We start from the raw sequence: 16,245 nt of genomic DNA, 5'->3' as shown, positions 1-16,245 counted from the left end.
GTAGTCCTATTACATTGATTTAGAAGAGGAATGTTCGCAAATCACCTGTATCGCCCCAAAAATTATTCTACTCGCTCACAGCCGCACTATATTCCCGCGAGGGTTCGGACGATGACGTGCGCTTAACACTGAAAACTTTCGATGGCCCGTCGAGACCTGAGTAATTATACAGAATGTTTCAGGAGGAATAATAAATATTGTAGGAGGTGGTAGTACAGACAGAGACCATAAAAGTATCATGTAACACGTGTCCAATTTTTATTGAGTACATACAGCTGGGATCAATGCATTTTCGTTTCGTTTGTTGGTCTTTACGGGACCCCGTAGTCTATACTTGCGTGGCCGAGCGGTTCTAGGCGCTACAGTCTGGAACCGCGTGACCGCTACGGTCGCAGGTTCGAATCCTGCCTGGGGCATGGATCTGCATGATGTCCTTAGGTTGTTTAGGTTTAAGTAGTTCTAAGTTCTATGGGACTGATGACCTCAGAAGTTAAGTCCCATAGTGCTCAGAGCCATTTGAACCATTTTCTACACTTCCTTGAAAATGAGCTTCCAGCATTATTGGATGCGGTTCCTTTAGCTACAAGAATGCGTAAGTTGCTCCGGCGTGACGGAACTCCTGCACATTCTAGTCGTCACGTGACGCATCATCCAAACCTAACAATTCCCAGAAGATGGAAAAGTAGATTTGGGCACTTGTCTTGGCCACCAAGGTCCCCGGACCTTATCTCCTTCAATTTTTGCCTGTGGGGATGGTTGAAAGGCGAAGTCCACAAAGAAAAAGTAAACCCAGAAGTCGATTTGATCGTTCGGATTATGGACAGTGCAGCCCTACACGTCGCAAAAGTGCATTGAAGTTGGTGAGGGAATTTTTGAAAACCTACTGTGAACATCCTCAGTTGCATTTTCTTTGATTTTGTTAGGCTTGTGTACTAACAGCTGTATCTCAGTACTCAATAAAAAGTAAACACTTTTTATGGGATTTTTATGCAATTTTTCTATACTGCCACCTGCTAAAATATCTAATATTCCTCCTGAAACAACCTGTGTATGCATATATGTGTGGTGTCTGTTCTATCGGACAAGTCCGAAAGAAAAGACACCACGAATCCGGGTTCGAACCTGGTCGCCGTAAATGTATATTAATGCCCTATGAGAGCCTGGACATCTGTCCTTCGATATTTAATTGATTACCAAGGCCGTCTGATTCGATTCGTAGTGTCTGTTCTTTCGGACATGTCCAAAAGAACAGACACCACACACACACACATGCACAATTTACGTTTGCGATATGGCTACCTTGTGCGTTAATTACCGTGTTTCTCATCCTTTACTGTGTGGGAAGGCTGCTTCTTTCTGCCCTAGTCTACTGCCCTAGCCTATTGCCCTACTGCAGTTGTAGCCAAAGTTTTAAATCCCGCTGGAAAAGTATATTTCAAGTCTTACGCTTTCCCTCCTAATCTACTGTCATTGAGAGCGATTACAACGGAATGAAGTTTAGGAATCCTATGAAACCCTAGAGTTCATACTGTGGTGCTGTGCAGATGATAAAAAGTAGATTTTCACAATTATCAGATGACAGATAGCGTTTGTCAGATTCCACTAATTATGACTGCATTATTAACTGTAGGTTCGCAGACGCTTTTCAGCAGCTTATTGTAACTATTTTTGTATTGTATATTGTAACTATGTTAGAGCTGGAAGAATAGAAGCACCAGATTTTTGCCATATGGAATATTCGAATTCAGCTTAAGTCTTCTTGTTTCGAACAACGGCAGAATATCCGGCAGAAAAGTTGACAACAAGAAGCCTGGTCATTCCTGTCTCCTGACGTGTGTGATAACAGTGATCTCAATAATAATATTCTATTGTATCTGAACCACTGGAGATGCTCCAAAACTGTGAATTGCGTCTCCTGAATACGCTTTCAAACTTTCGGTCCCATTAAGATAATACAACACAAATAATTTTCGCAGTTCTTAATTTATGACGTTTCCTTTGCACTCAGTGCATCGATGTATTATAAGTAATTACACTCTAGTCCCTAAACCTAGTACAGAAATGCGAATAAGAGTCATTGTTGTATAATGAAGATATCCGGCCCTTGCAACCCATAACTTTGAGACGAAGCTATGGTCACTTCCAAGGTCACTCATAGAACACATCAGCTGGTATCCTTCCCGGTAGTATAACTGAAACTTGGCAACAACGCAGAATATGTTTGGCAACTCTGTCACCGACGAGTTACCTCCTTGGCACAGAACTATCCTGCTAAATTCAGTTGATATTGTCATGCCTTTTTAGTCGAATAATGTGAGGGATTTTCTCTTGAGATGTGATATAAGGATATTAGTTAATGCTTTTGAGTCCACGAAAGTCATTCCACACGGGGAATGTAACTACTCTCGTCTGTTGTGTTGCAATTTATCTGTCAATTCGGCTAATGGGCCAATAAATAAAACACATTTTTAGCACCTCTTCGTTAGCTCTGAGGTACGTGCTTGCCTACCATGTACCAGCTGTTTTGTTGTGCTATTCGAGACGCTGTGAGAGCCATATTTTCAATTCTTTTGCAGCAGAGCTACTAGCAGGCAGATAGAAACTCATTAAGGGAATTGTAAGACAAAGCTCGAGCAACATTCGTCTTGCTACTTTCAGTACCCCTTACCGCCAGAGCGAAAACCTTGTGCTACTGCAAAATTCATAATACCACTTTTGTTTTGTGCCGACATATTTTTGTTCTTGTGAATACATAATTTTGTCTATGAACTGCCACATTTTCATAATACTTGAGTGTGATGCAGGGCATGAAGTAAATACGGATCTTCTTGAAGTAAAAAGTCGGTATTGTTGTTGAAATAGACACAAATGTCTTACGGATACTTAATGCTTTATTAAGATAGACTGTCGTCTTGGTGTTTCTGTAGTAAGTCTAATTTAATTTGTATTAGTACAGTGAATATTTTATTTGCGTTGTCCATTACTTTATGTAACATAACACTAATCATCAAAGAGAAATTAGTCACCAACAGTATATTGTTTCACAGTATCTAAAACAATCTGACAGTGCTAAAGTAGATTACAAATTGTATGCCTGCAGAAACCTACTGGTTCCTACGATGACCTTAAACCAGTGTAGTTTGAAGAGCACTTTCGTCTAGAAATGAATTTCCTTGACGGTTGATCAGCAGCAGTAAAGGTAAAAGTTTACGAGTATACGATCAGAGGGACAACTGCCTGAGTGATGACATCTCTATCAATACAAGTGCCTGAGAGATGACCTTCCTACCAATCTCAAAAACAGTAATGTTTCTCACATCAACAGAGTGATTCATCGGGGAGTAGCACACGTGATGTAGTTTTGTTTGTCGATTTTCTTACACTGTGAACGAATGGTGTCTCAACTGTTAGAAAGAAATTCCAGCTGTAATGGACACACTCTTGGGAAAGAATCCGTAGTGCAAAACACACTTTTGGAGCTATCAGAAGGAAAATATTATGTTCACACCACTCTTTGCTCGAGTTTACTCCTTTTCGTAGGGTTCAGCCTTTCATCTATTCTTAGAAAGTTTACGATTAAAGCATCATAGCTCGTCACCAGTAACAGTATTGCAAAGGAATGCTCAGTGAGCGACCTGATGACGTTCAAGCCAAACTGCAATAATAGTGACGCCGTTGGTTTCTGTTGTTTCGAATTAGAGCCTTCAGTACTTTTACACCAGACTTTTGAACCTGGCCTGTTGAATGAAAACATCGCATGCTTGTTATATGGTAATCAGTCACTTGTATCAGTAGTCGGGACTTCCTTAATGTGGAAAATCATTCATGCCAGAACGATCTTTATTGGAACAAGAATATCTTTTTCTGACGTATTTTTACCAAAAACACTCACTCCACACACAGTTCAAATCTTTCGAGTTGCCTCCTCGGATTTCAGCCTCTCTATTACACCAACAGTAAAAACTGTGTTGCAGACGTAACACCTTTTTCCACTTGCGACCCATTTTTACAACGCTTAACCGTAGTTCATGATTTTCATGTATGCAGAATCCAATGTTTAACTGGAAGATGATAACTTGAACTTCAAATCTGAAAATGACTGTTGATACATCCATTGAAAGCGGTGCGCCGCGTTCACCTAGGCGGCGCCCGACTTCAGGCGGTGGGTGGTGTCTGGCCTGTGGCCGGTAGCCGCTATAGCGCGAGCAAATGCTCGAGCGTAAGCCGTTCTGATCGCAACGCAACCACCAGTTGTCCCACGGAATTGTTTCTGGAAGTATTTGTTATTACTATTAGGTAGAATGTGAAGCGAGTTGTCTTCGATGTTCAATCAGACCAACAGCTTTAGAGGAGGGCCGAAATGTGGAAAAGAGAAAGATTTGGTTGGACGCGAACACACGGTTGAAAGTTTAGAATGCACGACGATTAACGGTATACCACGGGCTCACAAAACACTGCAGCATCTCGGAAGTAGACAACAATTCCTCCCGACACTTCCGCATCTTACAGTGTTGCCAAATTGTGTGGATGGCTGGAACTAGCGTTGTCAGGAGCTGTCGGTTTTAATGGCCACCTTAAGTGAACGACTCGGACTTACTCGCTGTGGCGGGCGGCCAGCGGTCAGTTTTTGTGTCTAAAACTGTACATCGTGTCTGATTTCGTGGAGAGGTTGCCTGATGATCCACCTGATACGTGATATTAGTATTTGTATGGTAAGTTGTGGTTGTCGTTAGATGGCAGGTCGTAGCTGGGTAGGTGCTTATGGCTATTTTGTCCACTCCATTGGAGCGTTAAGCGACGACGGGCTATTGTGTTTTCTGTTTACAGGTTATCGCCAAAACTGCGTTTGGACATTATGTGATGAGGAAAGGTGTATTTTGAGCTTGTTCAGTGTCAGGATAGGTTAGAACAAAAAGGAAAATTTTATGGGGACATTTTTTAAAATCAGTTTTTAATATTTCTTATAAGAGCACGAAATGTGCAGGTTATTCTGGGGTAATGAAAGTTTCTTGGCTTACAAAGGAGGGTAATGGCCAATTAAGACCAAAGGAAAACGACTTATACGCTGGTGAGTCAGACAAACATCAGTCTACAGCAATCTTACTGCGACATTAAAAATGACCTGTGATAATGTTTTGAGATTTTATTTAGAAGTTCCGGAGAACAGAGATGAATGAGTGGAAGGAGATCATGTTGGCACAAAATGATCACGAATACGACAAATCTTTGCAAAGACAAGACTCAAAAGAGGAGAAACTATTAAAAAATCGGAGGCGATAACAAAGGATATGATTACCCTAACGATAAAGTATGTAACTATTAATATGTACATGAGAACAACCACTGAAATTCAGTCGTCTTACTAAATTTCTGTTGTGTTTTGATTGAGTTATCGTTCACAGGTGAGGAATATGGTGCGGTCGGTGCTTTAGAAAATAAACGATCTGGCAAAGCTATAAGAAATGTAATTGTGACAAGAAGGTAATACTGGAGTTAAGTAATGTAATAAGCGTAGAACAAGGAGGGAAAGAATATTTTAAAATAAGGACAAAGAGGAGGAACCACAGATGATTGCATGAATCAGTGGTGACGGTTTTCTTATTTATCGATACATAATATCTTATTTGCTTGTTGGAAGATAACTGGCCCACTGTGAGAATGTAACTAAGAACCCTTTGTTGTTCGTAAGGGACGGTAGGGATAGAGCTAAATGGGTATAGCACTGATCAACTAACACAATAGCTAGACTAACCATTAAATGAACATTGACATAAGAGTGTAAACACACATTCAGTACTAAATAACAAGAAAACATGATGTGATGGTACCAGCGAATCTAAAGAAAATTGCCTGCTTATTAGTTCTTTAACTTCATAGTTCAATTACTTTAATTAACATGGAAACTCAAAGGGCTGGAAAATTTTTGTGAAATTTTAAAGGATAATAGCATTATGTAACACTGTGGAAAGTAATCAACGGAGTTTAAAAGTATATTTCGATTGTTGTTCTATTAGGATAATTTGCACGACGTATCTAGTTTCCAGAACTGTACAGAGTCGCAAGTGTGGAGTGCGAACAAGCCTCTGACTGAGCCAGGAAGCGAGGAGAGGCTGGTTGAATTGTCATGGCGGCTGTCATCTAATCTAATCTATTAACAACCGGTCCTGATGCACGTTTATTTTCGTAGTCGCGTGGGGGATGAAAAGCAAAACAAAAGGACGGAGGTGCGTCTGCTGTATGGTCTCAGGAGCGTCCAAGAACAGAGAACTGCAGAACGTCGACGTTGCTGCCAGGTCAAAACACGGAATGTGATGAAAATCCAGATGCAGAAGCTGTTCACGTTTACACTGGCTACCTCTTGTTCCAACAGAGACAATACTACTCTTTATGTTAGCTCTCTGTACAGTAGGAAATAAACATATCACTACAGCCCGATTTATACAGAGAGACAACAGTAAACTGATGAATAGGTATATCTCTTTTTCTTGTGGAAAATATATAGCATAGTCAGCCTGCACAATATCGCAGCACTGTGCTACAAGGCAATTGTTTGATTGCCGCCTCTCCTAGGGAGAGCACCCAGATGTTATCAACCATGGTAAACGGCAGTGAACAGCAAATCCACTTAAAACTAAACCCACGGATAGCAAAGAACAACCTTTTCTTCCTACTCCACAACTGAAATTTATTCTGCTCTCGTTGGAGGCATTAGCACATCACTCTTGCTGTATAGTCGAGTCGACAATCTCAGAATGACCAACATCTGTTAATAGTACGTCGACGTTTTGAAGGAACTGCAAACAGGTTGTTCCTTAATCACAGTCACATATTTGCCTCAAGACTATACAGAGGACAAGAGGAGCCGCTGTCCCGTCATCATCTGGACAGTTGGTGCCACCACATTGATAGACTCACTGAAACCCTTTTCCAATGATTCCTGACCTGAGAAGAAGGTGGTCTTCCTGGTGTCCCCAGCCAGAGGTGAATTTGTCAGATGTACCAGATAGAGTCTAGGAACCACGACCGCATGCACGCCCAGCGAGCTAAGCACTTGCATTTCTCCAGAATATTCGTGTGACAATTCACGCACACAACTCTCGTGTGACAACGTGAACGCCTCACATTTGTGTGATGATACATAAATATTTCAGTCACAGATATGGTTAACATTACAGTGTAGTACTAAGACTTCTGTTTGAGCAGACTTTTATTTATATATGTTAATTGTGTTCTTTAGTCAGATGATATATGTATATTTAAGTTATCTGTTTTAGCACTTTCATACGCTGTGTACTCTTTGATTTACGGTAGGTTACCACTTGCACGTATTGTTTTTGGAGTAAGCTTTATGATCAATGAGAGCATAGTTTCTTTCCCTTTTATTCTCGCACTAACAACCCCACTAGGGATTATTAGATTTCAGGTCAATCATATGATATTTATATAAGAACAATATTTCGTGCCTGTTGCCTGCTTATCTTTTCTGTTGTAAATGTCACAGCAAAGTAAATTTACACATTGTCTTTCCACATTCCTTCTTCTTAGATTTAGGTGTTTCAGTAATTTTAGATGTTGTTGTTTTGTCGTATGTAAGTTTTAATACACAAAGCTCACACATATTGAACATGTGTAACTCTAGGAGTACCATTTGTTATTGCCTAAAATATGTTTGTTTTGTTTTCGCACCATAATTCTGACAATACGCAATTCATATTTATAATTAAAAAATACCTCTTCTAGTTTAAAATCACCAGTTGAATTATGATGATATTATGTTGAATGCTATGCTATTCTTTATTACTATCGCATTTGCTTGGTATACCATTAGTAGCCTTCGACTGTATAAAACCCTAATTTAGTAAAAGTTGATACATATAATACACTCCTGGAAATGGAAAAAAGAACACATTGACACCGGTGTGTCAGACCCACCATACTTGCTCCGGACACTGCGAGAGGGCTGTACAAGCAATGATCACACACACGGCACAGCGGACACACAAGGAACCGCGGTGTTGGCCGTCGAATGGCGCTAGCTGCGCAGCATTTGTGCACCGCCGCCGTCAGTGTCAGTCAGTTTGCCGTGGCATACGGAGCTCCATCGCAGTCTTTAACACTGGTAGCATGCCGCGACAGCGTGGACGTGAACCGTATGTGCAGTTGACGGACTTTGAGCGAGGGCGTATAGTGGGCATGCGGGAGGCCGGGTGGACGTACCGCCGAATTGCTCAACACGTGGGGCGTGAGGTCTCCACAGTACATCGATGTTGTCGCCAGTGGTCGGCGGAAGGTGCACGTGCCCGTCGACCTGGGACCGGACAGCAGCGACGCACGGATGCACGCCAAGACCGTAGGATCCTACGCAGTGCCGTAGGGGACCGCACCGCCACTTCCCAGCAAATTAGGGACACTGTTGCTCCTGGGGTATCGGCGAGGACCATTCGCAACCGTCTCCATGAAGCTGGGCTACGGTCCCGCACACCGTTAGGCCGTCTTCCGCTCACGCCCCAACATCGTGCAGCCCGCCTCCAGTGGTGTCGCGACAGGCGTGAATGGAGGGACGAATGGAGACGTGTCGTCTTCAGCGATGAGAGTCGCTTCTGCCTTGGTGCCAATGATGGGCGTATGCGTGTTTGGCGCCGTGCAGGTGAGCGCCACAATCAGGACTGCATACGACCGAGGCACACAGGGCCAACACCCAGCATCATGGTGTGGGGAGCGATCTCCTACACTGGCCGTACACCACTGGTGATCGTCGAGGGGACACTGAATAGTGCACGGTACATCCAAACCGTCATCGAAACCATCGTTCTACCATTCCTAGACCGGCAAGGGAACTTGCTGTTCCAACAGGACAATGCACGTCCGCAAGTATCCCGTGCCACCCAACGTGCTCTAGAAGGTGTAAGTCAACTAACCTGGCCAGCAATATCTCCGGATCTGTCCACCATTGAGCATGTTTGGGACTGGATGAAGCGTCGTCTCACGCGGTCTGCACGTCCAGCACGAACGCTGGTCCAACTGAGGCGCCAGGTGGAAATAGCATGGCAAGCCGTTCCACAGGACTACATCCAGCATCTCTACGATCGTCTCCATGGGAGAATAGCAGCCTGCATTGCTGCGAAAGGTGGATATACACTGTACTAGTGCCGACATTGTGCATGCTCTGTTGCCTGTGTCTATGTGCCTGTGGTTCTGTCAGTGTGATCATGTGATGTATCTGACCCCAGGAATGTGTCAATAAAGTTTCCCCTTCCTGGGACAATGAATTCACGGTGTTCTTATTTCAATTTCCAGGAGTGTATGTTAACTCACTGATTTGTCTCTCCCCAAGATTTGCCTTGTTTAGGGGTGGCTGGACTAAGTTGTTTAGGGAGCCCCAAGTTATGTTTTTACTGTTTAAATCATCCATAAGGACACCTCAGTATTTAATATTTAGAACCCAGTCATCCTTTCGTCATCGTATGTTTCGCTTATCGTTCATGTACTACTTCTAGATGTGCACAACCGAATATGTTATTCCTTTATGAAGTAGCTTGCAAGAAAGCACCCAGTAACACTTTTAAGAACAGTTTTTTACCATTTATTCTGCTGCTGCATGTATGTTGGGTTTGTAGACAACACTAGTGCCATTCGCAAAAACGACTAATTCTGCCGGCCGTTGTGGTCTAGCGGTTCTAGGCACTTTAGTGAGGAACCGCGAGGCTAATACGGTCGCAGGTTCGAATCCTGCCTCGGGCATTGATGTGTGTGATGTCCTTAGGTTAGTTAGGTTTAAGTAGTTCTATGTCTAGGGGACTGATGACCTGAGATGTTAGGTCCCATAGTACTTAGCGACATTTTTTTTAACTAATTCTGCTCGTTGCGTGTTAGACAAGAGGTGGTTTACATATCACATCCCGGCATGAAAAGTGACACAAGTCAAGAAACGGTAATTTTTAGTATATGTCGCTATAAAATACGTTTGAAGTGTCCCAACGTGCACGAAAAGATTCACATCTCTATCTCACAATTTGCCCACTTGAAGAACAGTTGTTTCAGCTTCGTTGTAGGCTACTTCAAGATTCACCACGGCTAGGTCAGTGTCACTTCAGCATTGTTACTAGCAGGTGTGCAAAGTTTATTCAATAAAAGCGGCACATCGTGACTTGTGACACTTTCCATAAATCGGGTAAGGTGAATGGAATTTTTAATATAATTGATTATTACAATATCTGTATTTACACAGTGTCTGTTGTCCTACATTAGAATGTCCCTCAACATACAGCCACGTCTGAAGGAACAGACACTGCTTTGATGAATGCTCGCCAGTCGGTCAGTCAGGCAGTGAGTCTGGGTCAATCGTTTGGCTTCAGCGTGCTGGTCTGTCTCTCATCCGAATTTGTGAGGCAATTAGTATCTGTCTGTCGTGCGGAGAGCTAGTATGTCTCTCGTTCGGATCAACCTTTAAAGCCGGCAAAATGAGAGTCTTTCCACTCCCCTAGTAAGAGAACTCAGCGAATGGTCGCCCGATCGGTACGTAGTTCCTGCATCTGAGTCTGCGCGTTAGGCCGCCAGTCTGCTAGAGTTTGCTCAGGCAATGGTCATTGGCGGTTGGATCAATCGGTTGGTCGGTCGCGCACTGAGACACAAGATGACTTGTCCGTCTTGAGCGTCGGCGCATGTGAGGTCGCCACGTGAGTCCAGTGGGCCGCGCCGTATAGCGAAGGGTAGTGGCTTCGCGGTCGACACGAGAGCAACAGGAGTTAACCCACGACATCAGTCTGGCCGGTGCGAGCTGCGACGCCGTGAGACGGGAGATCGGCGCGCCTTCCGGCGTCCGTTGAAGCGGCTGGCAGAGGACGGTTCGGGAGAGCGATTTGGGGGTGCTGCGCCAGGTCTTCTCGAGAAATAGCAGTTTATTCGAAGTTAAGTGATTGATGAAATGTTGTGTGATTTACTCTTGTGAATTCTACTTGTTTTCTTGGTCAGTCTCTCGTCCCCAGCTTGATCGTCTGTCTCTCGTCCGCATTTGTTAGGCAGTTAGTATCTGTCTATCGTTCGGATCCGCCTCTGTCATGTTTGTAGGATACGTTGTGTTAACGAATTTATTGCTTGCAGTGTAACGGCCTCATTCCTGAAATATGTTTTGATCTTGCCTATCATCTTGAGAGGCTGTATCTGTGTACTGTTGAGCATGTTAACTTTTTTGGCCCACCTTGTACAATTTTATGTAAGACTGCATTTGATGGGCTTTTATTTAAATGGTTATTTTAGTATATGAAGTTGCCACCTTTCCACCGTAAGACTTTCCTTCGAAGTTAAAATCAAGTTGCACTTTCGATAGCAAAGTTAATATTTTAATTTTAGTGTTTTGTTCCATTTCCATCCCTCCTACAGGGTGCATAGTTTGTGTGCTTGTGTGAATTGTCAAAACTTTAGTTTAAAGTAATCTGGTGTGTTGCAGATTTGCACCTGTACAGTCTTTCAGAGGTTGTTGGGAGCGGTCGTAACTACGGCCGTGTCAAAAGGGAGTGGCAAGGTCTTCAGCCCGAAAGCTCATACAGTCAAAAATTTGTTTCCTTCTGCCTCTGAATAAATTGTAACTTGATATTTAGAGTGTGCTTTCTGTTTAATTTAAAAAAAATGCTTTAGGCACCATTAAAGTCAATAAATTACCATTTTTTAAAAAGGAATTTGCTTATGATTTCATCAGTTACTGCCTGGCAACTACTGCCTCGCTCACATAGTGTGATTAAATGTATTAATGTTCTTCATGAATCGCTAGTAAAAAAGATAAATTCTTAAGTATTTTCTTTGAAAATAAATCATGGTTCAATCATTAATTCCAGAAAACCTCGGGTTATCCAAGAGAATATTCTGATTCACACAGTTAGGTGTGTTAGATAGGTCCAGAAAAAAACCACCTGGTGCTATTTAAAGCTTCTAAAATTTCTTCTGAAATTCAAACTGATATTTTTGAAGGGTTGCTAAGGTGGCGGACTATTACAGAATACATTACTTTCTCAAACATTTTTGGGAATGATATCAGTGGTGAGGAGGGTCAGCAGTCATGGAGAACCCTCCTATAATCTTTCTGACAGAGGAGTTTAACAACTGTAAGTAGGCTGTTTAGGTTCCTATACTGGTAACGCCATGTAGCACTCTGTATGCAAATCACTGGCTGTGCTGTGTGCAGACTGTGGCTGGGTGGCATTGTTGTAGGCTATTGTAGTGTTGGGCAGTTGGCTGTTAACAGCGCATAGCGTTGCGCAGTTGGAGGTGAGCTGCCAGCAGTGGTGGATGTGGGGAGAGAGATGGCGGAGTTTTGAGAGCGGATGATCTGGACGTGTGTCCTGACTGGATGTCAGGAACTGCAATATATATTATGACTTTTGAATACTGTTAAGGTAAATACATTGTTTGTTCTCTATCAAAATCTTTCATTTGCTAACTATACCTATCAGTAGTTAGTGCCTTCAGTAGTTTGAATCTTTTATTTAGGTGGCAGTAGTGGTGCTCGCTGTGTTGCAGTAGTTCAAGTAACAAAGATTTTTGTGAGGTAAGTGATTCATGAAAGGTATAGATTATTGTTAGTCAGGGCTATTCTTTTGTAGGGATTTTCGAAAGTCAGATTGCGTTGCGCTAAAAATATTGTGTGTCAGTTTAGTGTTGATCAGAATAGGCAAAGAGCGAAATGTTTGACTATGTTCAGTTCTGCTCAGCTGTTTGAAAATAAAAATAATGTAAGTGGTTTATCAGCACAGTAATTCATTAATTTTTCTAAGGGGACATTTCATATGGCGACCCTGCGAGGATAACTCACTGGAATCTTCTGTTTTTTTTTTTTTGGAGTTTGTGTAATTAGTGTAGCTATTGTTTATTGCTAGCATGTAATTATAGAGAGAATTTCCTTTATAGTTGCAGTTTTTCATTGTTGCACAGTAAAACAGTTGTGGCATGCATGTAGATTTGCACCAAATATTTCGCAGCTGCACTTGCAATTAACTAGATATTGCTTTCAGTGCTATGTTAATGTGTTCTCTTATTTTGCTCTTCAAATTGTGCTTTTCTGTGTTATCGTGTGAAATATTGTGACAATAATGGCGTGAGAAAAACGTAATACTAGGCTCCAAAGTAAACTGAGAAATATTAGTGACGACGAGCGTAGCTTATCAGCACATTCAAAGTAGTAATTTGGTAACTGTGCATAGGGAAACGGAGCGGGCTGCAAATAATGGTGTAGACAGTGAAACAATTAGTGAACAGGGAAGCATTATCGATCGATCGGTCGTCAACAGCTCGCCTCAGGAATCCGAAAGGACAGGACACAATCTCGCAAATACTGTAGATTCAGGTTTTGGGTCCTCACCGTTTTCTCAAATAAGTCAAGACACATTTTCTGCTTTTCAAAATGCGATTATTGACTTTTCAAATGCACTGCCGAGTAGCACTGTGGAACATGTTTCAGACACCAGTGCATTGTTATTACAATTAGTGCAACAAATGGGACAAAAGCTTCAAAAGTTAGACACTATGCTTGAACAAACACGTGAAGCTTTAGCTGCTGAGTTACTTAAAATCGAATCTAAATGTCAAAAAGTCTGTAATGACGTAAAAACACAAATTTGTGAGCATTTTCAACCTTTTTTTCGCGTCATGAAAATGCATTACAGAATTACGAAGCAGCCATAAAAGAACTGCAAACTATTGTTCATGAAAATCACGATACCTTGCAAGCTAAAATTTACTCAGTTGCATCTGCCGATTCAGTTACGCAACTTGCAAAAACTCAGAAAAACTTAAAGGACACAGTAGATACGATTTCAACACAAATGGACACTCTGAAACTTGGTTCAGAAAAACACACTGAGGAAATAAGTTCACTATCGGAGAAAGTAGCCAAACTTTCTGATCACTTCACTAACTTATCTACAAAGGTGGATGATGATCTGAATGACGCAAGACCCGTATCCTTCACTGACACAGAAGAGTATGAACAAATTAAGAAATTCAAACAAAATCAGAATCAAATTAATACGCAACACAAAAGAGAAATCCGGGAAGTACAAGATCAGTTGGCTCAAGTAATACAAGAATTACATATTTCTGAGGACACTCGCGCTCCAACACGGGAAGAGGGACTTAGAAATACGGAAAAGCCACAAAATAATAACAAAGGGAATTTCGGAAATTATGAAAGTATTTGGCAAGGTACACCGAATTTTGAGATGGAACCGCCGACAGGACGTAACAATGACCGATATGCGACTCGCCGACACGATGATTTTGACTATAACCTGTTCATTACTACACGTAAATTCAAAAAATGTAAGAATTCTGGCAACGACATTCATCCACTGGCATGGCTCCATCAATTCTCTCATTGTTTTCCTCCCAACTGGTCATTGGAGCACAGGTTAGAATTTATGTGTGGCTACTTAGATAATGAACCAGCTGTAAGAATGCGATCGGTCATTCACGATTGTCACAGTGAAGGAGAATTTTATCATTCCTTCCTCTCAGCATATTGGTCTCAAGCTACACAAGACCGAGTAAAACATAGCATCATAATAATGAAACATTTCGAACAATCTGAATTTTCCAGTTTTGTGAAATATTTTGAAGACATGTTGCACCAGAATCACTACTTGTCAAACCCATACGGCCCCTCAGAACTCATCCGCATTTGCTTAATCAAATTGCCTGAACATTTAAGACATATTAATTTGGCAGGACGTTGCAAAGACGACATTGAAGCTTTTCAGGGAGTCTTACAAGAATTGGAAATTGACACTGACGATCGCGGGACACAAAAACAGTAACACAAAAATTACAGGTCACATCCGTCAAAATTCTGCAATGAAAGAAATAATAACTGGTTATGACAAGGCTATTCTTACAATGCAAATTGTGAACAAAACAGACACCATCCATATGACAACCACTGGCAGAGTAATAGTTACAGAGAAAGATCGCATTTCCGTAGTAATGAATATGACAGAGACAATCATAGAAACAGACAATATGGCAACCAGAACTATTATTATCACGGGAGACAGAATAACTTCAGACGCAACGGTCCACCGTGCAGTGATAATTCAGGGAGAGATTCTCCACCACTTAACCGACAAGAAAAAAAAGTACAGGAACTACCGACATGACGACAGACGATATAATCATAACGACAGACCTGAGTTTCATCAGAACTGGAGGGATTCAAACAGGGCTGGGCCATCTTGGCAAGGTGAATTTCTAGAAGTTAGGTCTCCTAATCCCAATAACGATGCACGCCAACAAAGAGATAGCAGACAATGACTCACACTGCAGGCAGCCACGTGCGCCGGCTGGCTCAGAGAAAAATAACATAGACGCTAACCTTGAGAAAAATTTGAGCATTCTTTACCGATGTAATATATACCACATGATAATTCTGTTGAAGCTGGAGCTCTGCATAGTACGAAGAGTAACGGCTTGCACCACATTTCACATGTAAAACCGTTTATTGAAAGATAATCTGCTTTTTAACTTTGTCTTTGCCATAAAACTTTTCACTTCACGTTGCTAGTATGCTTTGTCAGACTTAGAAACTGTTAACATGCAACAATGTTTGAAGTTAAATATCCAGTCAAGAACCAAGAGAACTTATTTAAACAGAAATTACGATTTCATTGATATAGTGAACAGACGACACAGTGTTGTTATTTGTACATTCCTGCTTGTTAGTTGCATGATCACGTAACAACTATAAGGCTCACATACTTAGAACATATACCGGCACTGCTTATGAGATTTTAATGCAACATTTTGGTTTACTTGAAAAGACATTCTTTATTTGAAGTACTTTCTGTGGGATTAAAGATGACTTAGCACTTGGTTTCTTTGACAGCTACACGATTATATCACGACGCTACTAATGTGTGACACAATTTACATTATTGCTTTTGTGGTGTATCTGTTTTATATCTGCACAGTTTTTCTGTATTATTCCGGAAAGTAAAACATGTTTTAGTAGTAACTTTTGTGGTATAGCTACAATGAGACTGCCTCTTCCGTAGCACAACAATACATTACATTACAGTACTTTCTTGATGACGGTACTGTACGTAATAACTACGATATCTATACGCATAGCATTTCACTTTTGTTTATTATGAGGTAAGTACATTGACTTCCACAGAACTTTGCTTACGGACGACGATAATTACGACACTTGGCACATTTTTACCCTTAAGTAATTACAGAGATTATGTTACAACAAGACGC

This window comes from Schistocerca serialis, chromosome 3 (assembly GCF_023864345.2).
Source record: "Schistocerca serialis cubense isolate TAMUIC-IGC-003099 chromosome 3, iqSchSeri2.2, whole genome shotgun sequence".
In the NCBI taxonomy this organism is placed as follows: domain Eukaryota; kingdom Metazoa; phylum Arthropoda; class Insecta; order Orthoptera; family Acrididae; genus Schistocerca; species Schistocerca serialis.
This window is presented reverse-complemented; position numbering follows the sequence as displayed.